Below are 15,701 nucleotides of genomic sequence, written 5' to 3' on the forward strand. Positions count from 1 at the left end.
ATAGCTTATTTATTATTTATCTTCAGTGGTGAAGCGTGAGGTAAATAAGGGGGTAGACAGATATTATTAAAGTTATTTAATCGTATTATAAATATTATATTAATGACTCTGAAACTAAAACAAGTCCTATAACAACCTACTGTATAACCCAACGTGCACTCCTTTTATTTCTGCGTCAGTTATTCATAGTGTTCTACGGAGCAAAATACCGATTTATTTGAGAGATGACCTTCAGTACCTATCATCCAGGAATAATCTCCAAACAAGGTCATTAACTAACTCCTTGCTAAGTCTTCCTACCCATCACACTACTAGTAACAGCAAATATAATACTGTATTTGGTAACTGATTCATTCATCCATGCTACTGTCCACCTGTGGAATTCCCTGCCGCAGTAGCGTAGCCAGGATTTCAGTTTGGGTGGGGGGGGGGGGGGCATTCATCCAGAATTTTATTTTGATAGGTGTCCAAACTTCCAGAGTTTAGGTGGTGTAGAATACCTAAAAAGGAAATTAGTGTCCTTCGATCCAAGTAAAAAAGGTGGTGGATTCCTGCGGATTCCGGAAGCTAATAGTAATCTTCTTCTTCTTCTCTTCCCCCGCTTTTTCCACATAGGTGGGTTCGCGGGTGCGAACTGTACCGCATATGTGGATTTGGCCCTGTTTTACGGCCGGATGTCCTTCCCGACGCCAACCCTATGTGGAGGGATGTAATTACTGTTGTGTGTTTCTTTGGTCATTGGTAGTGTAGTGTGTTGTCTGAATATGAAGAGGAAAGTGTTGGGACAAACGCCTAGTCCCCGAGCCAGAAGAATTAATCAGACGCAATTAAAATACCCGATCCGGCCGGGAATCAAACCCGGGACCCTCCGAAGACCTCAACATTGATCATTCAGCCGATGAGCCGGACTCCGGAAGCTAATATTAATATACGTTATATATAAAATGCTAAATAAAAGTACTCGTAGATTCGTTAAAACTCCTGTTGTGTCTGGACTCCTTGGACTCCTTGGACGACACCCCCTCCACCCCCCACCCCCAACGCCCCGGCTGCCGCTGTTACTCACATCCCAACGTAACTGCAGCATTTCATATATTCTGAATACATGTGAAATGAATGTAAGAATAAACAGTGTGAGTAAAGATGCAATATTCTGGTTTAGAACAAATACGGTAATGTTATTATATTAATGGCCATGTGATAAGCAATAAAGAAGTGACATTTTATACAAATAATGCGACAAAGAAATGCACACATATACACAAACACGTCGAAGACAGGTTTCTCGCCCTTCTTGTCCATGGATAGATGATGAAACCAAGAGAATGATGGCCCACCGTGACTCGACATTTTGACATCATAAACAAACCCTAGATGATACAGACTTCGAATCTTACCGCATCTTAACACATCGCACAAAGAAGTTAATAAGAAATAAAAGAAGTATATATTTCCGGAATTTAGCAAACAACTTAAATTCTAATCGCGCATGGGACCAACTTAGAGCTCTGGGAAAAGGAAAACATCAGCAGAGATAGACGACTTCTGACATTCCACTTGACGAAGTGAACGATTTAGTAGAATAAATATTCAACCTACCCCAGTTAACTGAACCGACTCACCGCCCTCCCCTCCAGTCAATCCACCATTCACATTTCACAGTGTCACAGAAAATCAGGTTGAAAAGGCTTTGCATTCCATTAAATCAAAGGCTACTGGTGTAGATGATATTCCTATTACTTTTTATACATAACATTATGGGTGCTGTCCTGCTTATACTACTGACGCACATACTGAACTACTGTTTACTAAACGGAACTTTCCCTACTGTCTGGAAAACAGCCAATATTATACCGGTACCGGTACCTAAGAGTTTAGACCACCAGGCGAGTTGGCCGTGCGGTTAGGAGCGCGCAGCTGTGAGCTTGCATCCGGGAGATAGTGGGTTCGAACCCCACTGTCGGCAGCCCTGAAGATGGTTTTCTGTGGCTTCCCATTTTCACACCAGGCAAATGCTGGGGCTGTACCTTAATTAAGGCCACGGCCGCTTCCTTCCAACTCCTAGGCCTTTCCTATTCCATCGTTGCCATAAGACCTATCTGTGTCGGTGCGACGTAAAGCCCGTAGCAAAAAAAAAGACCTATCTGTGCCGGTGCAACGTAAAGCAACTAGCAAAAAAGAGAGTTTAGACCCACAATCACCCTCTGACTATCGTCCTAAGACTATACAACCTGCGCTTTCTGAAGCCTTTGAACGTTTAGTATACGAGCAAGTTCTGGAATATCTAAATCAAAATGTTCTTTTGGAACCTTTGAAATCTGGATTTAAGAAGGGTCACAGTACCGCGACAGCACTTTTGAAGGTTACTGAAGACATTAGAAACGCTATGGACAAACGACTGTTCACTATAATTATCCTTCTTGACTACAAAAGCGCCGTTGACACTATAGTAATTCCGACTACGATAAAGAAAATGAAACTGCTAAATTTCGACCTGGCTGCGTTTAAGGTTTTTAGTTCTTGTTTCAGGAACCGTCAACAGCGTGTAACAGTAAACAACAAGGCCTCTAAATGAAAAATGAAACTTAGTGTTGCCCCACAGGGCAGTATTCCAGGACCTCTAATTTTCTGTATTTATATCAATGCCATACCATCTGTGATAGGATATAACACACACCACCTCTATGCTGACGATCTTCAAATATATCGCACTGCAAGACAAGATGTTAACAATGACCTCCGACTACTCAATATATATGCACAATGAAACTCTCTTATACTAAACTGCACAAAATCTCAGGCAATTGTAGTTGGATCACGAAAATTACTGAGATGCTCAAACAATGTCGCAATCCCGCCTATCCTACTGAATGGTAACATTATTCGCTACAGTAAAACGGTTATAAATCTCGGCGTAATGATGAATGAAACAGTTGATTGGTCTGATTACACGAAAGAAATACGTAAAAAGATTTCTGGAGTGCTTCACCTTCTAAAGGGCAGAGGGATATATTTCCATTTGAGCTACAGGCCAAACTCATACAGACACTCATTCTCCCTATTCTTGATTATTGTGACGTTGTTTTAGTTGACATGACGAGAGAAGAAACACTTAAACTTCAACGAGCACTGAATTCCTGTCTGCGATTTATTTACAATATCGGGTACGATGTTCATATCATCCCATACTATCCGGCTGTCTTATGGCTGATGTATGATAAACGTCGGCAGCTACACACTTTAACGGTGGTGTTTAGAATGGTAGATGAAAGTCAGCCACTGTACATTTCTTCTAAATTAATCTTTTTATCATCATTTCACAACTTAAATACACGTTCTACATTCATTCTTTCTATTCCACGGCACCCCACAAATAAAATTAATAGATCATTTGTGGCGACTGTCGCCAGGTTATGGAATTCCCTGCCAGCTCAGGTCAGAGAAACTAGCTTTCTTTAAATCACGATTTAAGGTCACCTGCCGAGACTACCTGCTGAGTACAGCTGACTTAATGGTTGAAGTATGAATGTGTGCGTGCCTGAGCATTAGTCATTGAGTTTTTAATATTAATTAGTTTTAATATTAATTTAGTTAGTAATATATTTAAATTTATTTTCAATTCTATTTATTTTCAATTCTATTAATTTATGTAGTTTTAATTATTTTAAGTATCTCAGTATTTTATTTAATATTCTGATTAGTAGGTGGTTAAGTATACGAGAGGGCCTGGAGCCCTAACTTCGCCACTGTACAGGAGGCACTAATAAATAATTAAATAAATAAATAAATATAGAATGTAAAGCGTATGGGTATAGATATTTTGTTAGTTGGTAAAGAAAAATACACGTCACAAAATATGCTAGGTAGGGTTTACCTTGTCCTATTAGTTTCCCTTGCGGTTAGGGCCGCTCAGCTGTGAGCTTGCATACGGGAGATAGTGGATTCTAACCCCACTGTCGGCAACCCTGAAAATAGCTCTCCGCGGTTTCCCATTTTCACACCAAGCAAATGCTGGGGCTGTATCTTAATTAAGGCCTAGCCCGCCTCCTTCCCACTCCTAGGCCTTTCCTATCCTACCGTCGCCATAAGGCCTATCTGTGTCGCTGCGACGTAAAGCAAATTGTTAATTAGTTTCCCTCAGAAGCTTGGGATACAGAATATAGTAGTATAAAGTTACAGTTTTGTGACGCTAATATTCGTATGTATAATTTTTATCAACGCGCCAGAAACCAACGACACGGAGCTGTTGCCATTTCAACACCGTTTTAAGGGCCACCGACCCAAGCCGGGATTTGAACCTGCAAACTCGGACTCAGAAGGACAGCGACTCAACCAACTGAGCTACATGAAAAGGAGGCGTTTGTGATTAGTGTTATAAATAGATGCAGTTAGTATTTTTACAAAGGTTTTGTGAGGAGCATTTATTACGGCGTACGTTTTCCAACTGTCCTAAATGCATGAGGCCGGAGAGAAGAATAGCTGGAAGCTAAAGAGCCTTGCAGGGGTGTCGCTTCTTTCTCTGTTCACTTTTCCAAACCGAACTCCATGACGTAACAGCCCCGAAGGGCCATCGCCTACCAAACGACCGCTGTTCAGTCCGGAGGCCTGCAGATTACGAGTTGTCATGTGGTCAGCACGACGAATCCTCTCCTCCGTTATCCTTGGCTTTCTAGACCGGGGCGCTCTCTCACCGTCAGATAGCTCCTCAATAATAAACACGTGGGCTGAGTGTACCTTGAACCAGCTCTCAGATCCAGGTAAAAATCCATGGCCTGGCACGCTACCCCTACACCGCGGGGCCGGCTGGATACTTTTAGGTCTTCTTATTTTAGAATTTGACTTAAGGCATCCTGCATTCGATTCCCGGCACTGACAGAGTTAAGAAAGGCATGGAATGGGGAAAAGACAGCCTTGTTTGTGGGTGCAGTAGAGTTGGCCTTGAGTCTCCCGTAATTCGAAATATCTACGACCTGGAAGATAGTCATCTTCATGGGGTGTAGTACCAAAATAGTTCCTTTTTTTAAGAAGACAAATTAAGAAAATTCTACTTCCTCACAAACGAAGAACGATATTAGCAATTTTACGAACAGTTTCAATAATGCACCCGGTTTATGTTAAGAGTACAGAAGCTATGATTGTACATGGTAACAATCAAAACCATCAATATCTACTGAAGATCTGTCACCGCACTCGGTAGAACCGGCTTTTTATTCATATCCACCGGGCGAATTGGCTGTGCGGTTAGGGGCGCACAGCTGCGTGCTTGCATCCCAGAGATAGTGGGTTCGAATCCCACTGTCGGCAGCCCTAAAGACGGTTTTCCGTGGTTTAACATTTTCACACTAGGCAAATGTTGGGGCTGTACCTTAATTAGGGCAACGGCCTCTGAAATTATCTTGTGGGTGCGCCACTGCATCCACTCATCATTTACGGTACAAGGTAAGCCCGAAGAATGGTTGGATATTCAAAATACACCACCATGAATGACGCGGTTATGGCTCAAAAGTATAAAGAAAGGTAAGGGACGGGATCATGTGTTTTAAGTAGAATCCGTATCAATAGAACGTGACTTACCATTTTAAAAATGTTTCATGCATCGACTGCGATTCATGCCTGGGCCGTCCTGGTGAGAATATAGCACCACTGGAACTGAGTTATCACGCCCGCCAATTACAAAATATTTACCCGCCCTTTTGATGGTGCAATTTGAGGTTACAATCAGTCGCCGGGCATTTAGGCCTACCTATCGAACTTAGGCACGCATCCGCGATTGTCTTGCTAATGTTAGAATTTATAAGACTTCTTCATAACTTTCCGAGGATGTACATAGTTTTGGCTTCTCAGTGACGAAATAGCCCTCTTCAAAACAAGTTACGTATATGGCACAAAATGCGGAACTAACGTGCAGCTCAAAATCTTCTCACAGTCTTCCCAACGCTGCAACTTAAACACAGCACATCTCTCAACCACGGTACAACCCGAGGATCCCTAGGACATTGTTGTTTCCTAGAACCGATGTGCAAAACATTATACTTATGTCGTAAGCTTGCAACTGTTTCTGGCCGTGGCCCCAGTTATCTCGGTGATCACGTTCCGGCCCCCAACTGAGTAATCCCTTGGCAGTTGCCCTTTTCTTGTCCGGCTCCATGGCTAAATGGTTAGCGTGCTGGCCTTTGGCCACAGGCATCCCGGATTAGATTCCCGGCAGGGCTGGGTATTTTAACAATCATTGGTTAATTTCGCTGGCACGGGGCTGGGTGTATGTGTCGTCTTCACCATCATTTCGTCCGCATTACGACGCGCAGGTTGCCTACGTGCGTCAAATCAAAAGACCTACATCTGGCGAGCCGAACTTGTCCTCGGACCCTCCGACACTAAAAGCCATACGCCATTTCATTCTTTTTTTTGCCCTTTTTCTCATGTCTTGACATTTATCAACACACGGTTACATTCCCAATATTGAGGCCTCTACATGGAAATATCCCAGCGCATCACAATCCTAAGTGTTTTCCTTTCATTCAAGCAGTACAAATATAGAACATTATGATTAGCCCTATTGAGCCTTGCTAGTAGATCCTTTATCGCTACGTTCAACATTTCGGCGTAAGTTTTTAAGTTATTAGTACCGTACGTAAAACAACGGCAGATCCTCACTCTAGATTCAGAAAATATTTTGGGGGGGGCCGGCCCCACTGCCCCCCTCCTTGGCTACGCCAGTGCCCTGCCAGCAGAAATTAGAAACATTCCTAGTACTCAGCTGTTCAAAGAAGGTGTTGCAAACATTACTTATATACCAGAACATAATACATAGAGCATATCTAAGATAATGTACTTTATTCCTGTAAACATTAACCGTAGGATCTATGCCATGAGCTTTACCAGTTAGTCTATAAGTTGCACAGAAATAGTATGTTGTAGAATTTAACATGAATTAAATAGTGTATGGTTGGGCATTATCACTCACTCACTCACTCACTCACTCACTCACTCACTCACTCACTCACTCACTCACTCACTCACTCACTCACTCACTCACTCACTCACTCACTCACTCACTCACTCACTCACTCACTCACTCACTCACTCACTCACTCACTCACTCACTCACTCACTCACTCACTCACTCACTCACTCACTCACTCACTCACTCACTCACTCACTCACTCACTCACTCACTCACTCACTCACTCACTCACTCACTCACTCACTCACTCACTCACTCACTCACTCACTCACTCACTCACTCACTCACTCACTCACTCACTCACTCACTCACTCACACACTCACTCACTCACTCACTCACTCACTCACTCACTCACTCACTCACTCACTCACTCACTCACTCACTCACTCACTCACTCACTCACTCACTCACTCACTCACTCACTCACTCACTCACTCACTCACTCACACACTCACTCACTCACTCACTCACTCACCACTCACTCACTCACTCACTCACTCACTCACTCACTCACTCACTCACTCACTCACTCACTCACTCACTCACTCACTCACTCACTCACTCACTCACTCACTCACTCACTCACTCACTCACTCACTCACTCACTCACTCACTCACTCACTCACTCACTCACTCACTCACTCACTCACTCACTCACTCACTCACTCACTCACTCACTCACTCACTCACTCACTCACTCACTCACTCACTCACTCACTCACTCACTCACTCACTCACTCACTCACTCACTCACTCACTCACTCACTCACTCACTCACTCACTCACTCACTCACTCACTCACTCACTCACTCACTCACTCACTCACTCACTCACTCACTCACTCACTCACTCACTCACTCACTCACTCACTCACTCACTCACTCACTCACTCACTCACTCACTCACTCACTCACTCACTCACTCACTCACTCACTCACTCACTCACTCACTCACTCACTCACTCACTCACTCACTCACTCACTCACTCACTCACTCACTCACTCACTCACTCACTCACTCACTCACTCACTCACTCACTCACTCACTCACTCACTCACTCACTCACTCACTCACTCACTCACTCACTCACTCACTCACTCACTCACTCACTCACTCACTCACTCACTCACTCACTCACTCACTCACTCACTCACTCACTCACACTCACTCACTCACTCACTCACTCACTCACTCACTCACTCACTCACTCACTCACTCACTCACTCACTCACTCACTCACTCACTCACTCACTCACTCACTCACTCACTCACTCACTCACACTCACTCACTCACTCACTCACTCACTCACTCACTCACTCACTCACTCACTCACTCACTCACTCACTCACTCACTCACTCACTCACTCACTCACTCACTCACTCACTCACTCACTCACTCACTCACTCACTCACTCACTCACTCACACACTCACTCACTCACTCACTCACTCACTCACTCACTCACTCACTCACTCACTCACTCACTCACTCACTCACTCACTCACTCACTCACTCACTCACTCACTCACTCACTCACTCACTCACTCACTCACTCACTCACTCACTCACACTCACTCACTCACTCACTCACTCACTCACTCACTCACTCACTCACTCACTCACTCACTCACTCACTCACTCACTCACTCACTCACTCACTCACTCACTCACTCACTCACTCACACTCACTCACTCACTCACTCACTCACTCACTCACTCACTCACTCACTCACTCACTCACTCACTCACTCACTCACTCACTCACTCACTCACTCACTCACTCACTCACTCACTCACTCACTCACTCACTCACTCACTCACTCACTCACTCACTCACTCACTCACTCACTCACTCACTCACTCACTCACTCACTCACTCACTCACTCACTCACTCACTCACTCACTCACTCACTCACTCACTCACTCACTCACTCACTCACTCACTCACTCACTCACTCACTCACTCACTCACTCACTCACTCACTCACTCACTCACTCACTCACTCACTCACTCACTCACTCACTCACTCACTCACTCACTCACTCACTCACTCACTCACTCACTCACTCACTCACTCACTCACTCACTCACTCACTCACTCACTCACTCACTCACTCACTCACTCACTCACTCACTCACTCACTCACTCACTCACTCACTCACTCACTCACTCACTCACTCACTCACTCACTCACTCACTCACTCACTCACTCACTCACTCACTCACTCACTCACTCACTCACTCACTCACTCACACTCACTCACTCACTCACTCACTCACTCACTCACTCACTCACTCACTCACTCACTCACTCACTCACTCACTCACTCACTCACTCACTCACTCACTCACTCACTCACTCACTCACTCACTCACTCACTCACTCACTCACTCACTCACTCACTCACTCACTCACTCACTCACTCACTCACTCACTCACTCACTCACTCACTCACTCACTCACTCACTCACTCACTCACTCACTCACTCACTCACTCACTCACTCACTCACTCACTCACTCACTCACTCACTCACTCACTCACTCACTCACTCACTCACTCACTCACTCACTCACTCACTCACTCACTCACTCACTCACTCACTCACTCACTCACTCACTCACTCACTCACTCACTCACTCACTCACTCACTCACTCACTCACTCACTCACTCACTCACTCACTCACTCACTCACTCACTCACTCACTCACTCACTCACTCACTCACTCACTCACTCACTCACTCACTCACTCACTCACTCACTCACTCACTCACTCACTCACTCACTCACTCACTCACTCACTCACTCACTCACTCACTCACTCACTCACTCACTCACTCACTCACTCACTCACTCACTCACTCACTCACTCACTCACTCACTCACTCACTCACTCACTCACTCACTCACTCACTCACTCACTCACTCACTCACTCACTCACTCACTCACTCACTCACTCACTCACTCACTCACTCACTCACTCACTCACTCACTCACTCACTCACTCACTCACTCACTCACTCACTCACTCACTCACTCACTCACTCACTCACTCACTCACTCACTCACTCACTCACTCACTCACTCACTCACTCACTCACTCACTCACTCACTCACTCACTCACTCACTCACTCACTCACTCACTCACTCACTCACTCACTCACTCACTCACTCACTCACTCACTCACTCACTCACTCACTCACTCACTCACTCACTCACTCACTCACTCACTCACTCACTCACTCACTCACTCACTCACTCACTCACTCACTCACTCACTCACTCACTCACTCACTCACTCACTCACTCACTCACTCACTCACTCACTCACTCACTCACTCACTCACTCACTCACTCACTCACTCACTCACTCACTCACTCACTCACTCACTCACTCACTCACTCACTCACTCACTCACTCACTCACTCACTCACTCACTCACTCACTCACTCACTCACTCACTCACTCACTCACTCACTCACTCACTCACTCACTCACTCACTCACTCACTCACTCACTCACTCACTCACTCACTCACTCACTCACTCACTCACTCACTCACTCACTCACTCACTCACTCACTCACTCACTCACTCACTCACTCACTCACTCACTCACTCACTCACTCACTCACTCACTCACTCACTCACTCACTCACTCACTCACTCACTCACTCACTCACTCACTCACTCACTCACTCACTCACTCACTCACTCACTCACTCACTCACTCACTCACTCACTCACTCACTCACTCACTCACTCACTCACTCACTCACTCACTCACTCACTCACTCACTCACTCACTCACTCACTCACTCACTCACTCACTCACTCACTCACTCACTCACTCACTCACTCACTCACTCACTCACTCACTCACTCACTCACTCACTCACTCACTCACTCACTCACTCACTCACTCACTCACTCACTCACTCACTCACTCACTCACTCACTCACTCACTCACTCACTCACTCACTCACTCACTCACTCACTCACTCACTCACTCACTCACTCACTCACTCACTCACTCACTCACTCACTCACTCACTCACTCACTCACTGAATGAATGAATGAATGAATGAATGAATGAATGAATTAAATAGGCTGCTGGGAACTGTCAAATATCAACGTACTTTTAGAATTAAAAATAGCAATATAATTCATTGTTATGTAAATTTAATGAGAGGTTAATCATAGATTTTCGTACAACTCACCTTAAACAATATTCTTGTAAAGGAGTTCAATCCGCCTTTCCTTCATTTCAGCAAATATGTCTATTACTCTCGTCTTGAAGTCAGGTGTCTTGCTACGATGTCACAGCAGTTCTTTCTCTATAGCTAGAGTTCCCAAGTTGGACAGTCTCTGGTTGGTCATCGAATTCCTTAAATAGGTTTTAATTCGTTTCAAGGCATTCATAGCGCGTTCGCTAGAAACTGACGTTAACGGAATAGATAGCATCATGTTAAGGAATTTTGTTGTTTCCGTATACACACTCTGGAGTTCATTATTAAGAATGTACGCCAATAGTAGCTGTGGTCGAATATATTCATCGGGATCAGAGCAAATGCTGATAAGTTCGTTCTTAAGTTGATCTACATGGAAAACCTTAGGGTACATGGCCATGAGTTCGTTTAAATGCTGTTGGGGAAACTGTGAATGATAAATAAAAATATTAAATTTAGTTTCATCAAGTAGCTCCACGAAACGAAGGCTTTCGTAATTACAGAAACGTGTTTCTAATTGAAGCAACACTGAATCAAGAACCTCGTAGGCAACTATTCTTTGACCTTGGTTAGTATTCACGACATTTGTACACAAAGCAGAACATTTTTCTTCAATTTCTTTAATTACTTTATCACTTCTGAGAGATCTGATGTTAGTAGTAGCAACCTTCACCTCTTATTACACAAATTTACATCAAAAGACGTTTTCGACTGCAGAATGCTAAACAAGAATTCGGTGTAGGCAAAAATTCTAGAAAAGAGACAGAGGAGGAACAAAAATTTGTGATTGTTCAATATATTGTCTATTCCTATTGCTGTCTGGATTGATTCTGGATCCCAGTTGTCAGAATTTATGATATGATCCACTGTTCTTTTCAACTCGGAATACTATTTCTTCACGGTCATAACAGCCCGAGAATGATAATTCCAACGGGTAGGAGAAGGATGAGGAAGCTGAAAACCTTGCTCTCTCAGCAATTCTGCACGACGTGAAGAGAAGAATGTGTGGAAGACAGATAAAGTGCATATGAACAATTTCACCTCTTTTATAGTTTTCGCAGCATGAAGAAGAACCAAATTGAGTTGATGGGCGTAACAATGTACGAAGATGGCATGAGGATAAGACTGTCTGACAATTGCCTGGACACCTCCTTTATGACCATTTATTAGTGTAGCTCCGCCATACGTCTGACATACGAGTCTGCTACCATCAATGTTTTATTCTTTCACAACTGAGATTATGACATCAGCTAAACCCCTAGCAGTCTTATCAGCAGACACGTCACAAAAGCCTAGAAACCGCTCTTCGACTTTATCATTAACACAATACCTCACAATAATAACGGCAACAGTAACAGCTTTAATCAAATCATCACTAGAAGTACCTTTGAAGACATTTTCTGATTCTAAATGGTCCTTTTACTAAATGAACATAAAGAAGAACAGTGACTTTATCGATGACCCCTGAATGGCAATTCCTGAATACGTAAGTGGCAAACAACGTCTCCTAATCTGCTGACAATTTTCCTATTTTTTAAAACTATTTCATTGTGTTTAATGGCCTGTAGTCTCTACCCCTCTGAAACGGCATGGTCGATACGGCACCGACCCTACACGTGAAATTTCTCGCGCACTTTATATGATCCTCAGATGCCGCGTGCATTTAAGCTTTTTACTCGAAATTTTTTATGGTGTTTACACCCGTTCTGCGCCAAGAATCTTCCCCGTCAACGCCAAACATCAAGCAATAAAATACAATAACTTTTGTTCACGACATTTTACCAGTTCCACACAACCATTGATATTTATCATACCAGTTTTTCTGAAATTTTCGAACAAATTTTTCCGTCCTGTTGTGATAATGTTAGGTCAGACCGTTTCTGTAAAGTTTTTATCGTTATCCTTTGTTCTAACGACAAGGAGGAAATACCATTGTTAAGTAAGTACACAACTGAATCGAAGTCAGGACTGTAAAATTCAGAAGCCATGATAGGTCTATCATCAATAAATACAAACTGCCACACGAGAAAACAAGAATTGCACTTTATATTTTAACACCAGTAACTATTCCTTTATAATGAAAAATTAACACTTAGGTCTATCACTTTATTATAAGACACTAGCACACGCATATCCTATTAGCCACTTGCTCTCACGTCTCACACCATATTCGTAACTTTGAAACTGTAACTGTTCGTTTCCGTTATAATTAGAGGTGGGGAGGAAGAAACGTCACTGTTACTATAGCGCGGTGACATTCCTGTCACCGTCACGGGCTGTGACTGGATTCTGAATGTAACAGTTTTCAGTATTTTGTCGCGAAAGTGTAACTAGTACAGATTTCACGGAGGCGCTACGTTCGCTTGGCGTGCCACGTGGCAGGTACTGGAACGAGTTGCAGCGCTGGTGTTGTTTCTCGCTGTCACTGTATTTGCAGTCACGGCGTGGTTACGACATTCCGATCTGTCTCGCGTCACATTCAAACAAAGCGTGCCCTCGTGTTATTGCTCTTGTGACTGACGGTGGATATTGTGAATATTTTAGTTCTGTGATCGTTTTCAGAGTTTATTTCGTGGTATTTTAAGTCTTTTGGTTTTGAAGTGGCTTATTGGTGTAAAACACGTGTAACATGGAAACGCGCACGAAGACTAAAACAAGCAAACTGTGGGCCTATTTTACCCCTTTAGAGATAATGTGGCAAAGTGCGATATGTGCCAGCAAAAGATCTCGTACAGAACATCAGCCTCTAATTTAAGGAAATGACATGGATATTCCTGACGTTATAATGGAGGTAAGTTCTAGTATTATTTATTGTGAAAGGAAGACATTTTACTAAAAAAACACGTTGCCCCCACCCATCACTTTCTTTCTTTTTTGAAAGTAATACGTATGGTGGTACCTGTTTCAGGTCCTTCTACATCACATGATACTATTACAGTAGTATAATAGGCGGGTTCGGCGGCCACCTCCACCTCAGGCTCCCAGAGGCCACCTCCACCTCCACCTCAGCCAGAGGCCTCCCAGATGCCACCTCCACCTCCACCTCAGCCAGAGGCCTCCCAGATGCCTCCTCCACCTCCCGCGGGAAATTTGAATTTGTAAACAAAGCCACGTGCTTTTTGACAGCTGTCATCGACAACAACGCATCGCTAACCTCAGTACTGCCATCTTGACGGGCCTAAACCTCAGTAGTGCCAACTTAACCTAACTAGCTCGAGATAAACAAAGCCACGTGTTTTTTGACAGCCACGTGCTTTTTGACAGATTTGTAAACAAAGCCACGTGCTTTTTGACAGCTGTCATCGACAACAACGAATCGCTAACCTCAGTACTGCCATCTTGACGGGCCTAAACCTCAGTAGTACCAACTTAACCTCACTAGCATGAGGTAAACAAAGCCACGTGTTTTTTGACAGCCACGTGCTTTTTTGACAGCTGTCATCCGCCATCTTTAAACTACAGAGCACCGTGCTGCCCTATTTCGTTACCTGTCATCGGCAGTGCTGCCATCTTGACGGGCCTAAACCTTAGTGCTACCAACTTAACCTCACTAGCTCGAGATAAACAAATCCACGTGCTTTTTGACAGCTACGTGCTTTTTTGATAGCTGTCATCCGCCATCTTTAATCTATAGAGCACAGTGCTGCCCTCTTTAGCTACTTACCTTTGAAATGTGGTGGCGGATAATTTGAAAAATGCTTTTCGACAAGCAGCCATCTTTAATCCAGAGAGAACAGTGCTGCCCTCTATGTGGTGGCGGCAAATTGAAAAATTCCACATGCTCTTGTTTGAAAACAAACTCACGTGCTTTTTTGACAGCTGTCATCTGCCATCTTTAATCTATAGAGCACAGTGCTGCCCTCTTTAGTTTGAAATGTGGTGGTGGTAAATTCCACGTGCTCTTGTTTGGAAACAAAGCCACGTGCAGCTGTCATCCGCCATCTTTAATCAACAGAGCACTGTGCTACTATCATGCGGGAAATTTCATCACCTGTCATCCGCCATCTTTAATCCACAGAACACCGTGCTGCCCTCTTTATGGCTACTACCTTAAGCACGTAGTAGCGGACAATTTGAAAAGTTCTGTTAGCTATCATCCGCCATCTTTAATCAAGAGAGCACCGTGCTGCCATCTTTAGCTAGATACCTTTGAAATGTGGTGGCGGCAAATTGAAAAATTCCACGTGCTCTTGTTTGGAAACAAACTCACGTGCTTTTTCGACAGCTACCATCCGCCATCTTTAATCAACAGAGCATAGTGCTGCCCTCTTTGGTTTGAAATGTGATGGCGGCAAATTCCACGTGCTCTTGTTTGGTAAACATAGCCATGTGCTTTTTTGACAGCTGTCATCCGCCATCTTTAATACAGAGAGCACCGTGCTGCCCTCTTTATCGTAGTAGATGTAAATTCGTCACCTGTCATCCGCGGTGCTGCCATCTTTAGCTAGATACCTTTGAAAAGTGGTGGCGGATAATTTAAAAAGAAAAATTCTACA

This window comes from Anabrus simplex, chromosome 1 (assembly GCF_040414725.1).
Source record: "Anabrus simplex isolate iqAnaSimp1 chromosome 1, ASM4041472v1, whole genome shotgun sequence".
Taxonomy (NCBI): Eukaryota; Metazoa; Arthropoda; class Insecta; order Orthoptera; family Tettigoniidae; genus Anabrus; species Anabrus simplex.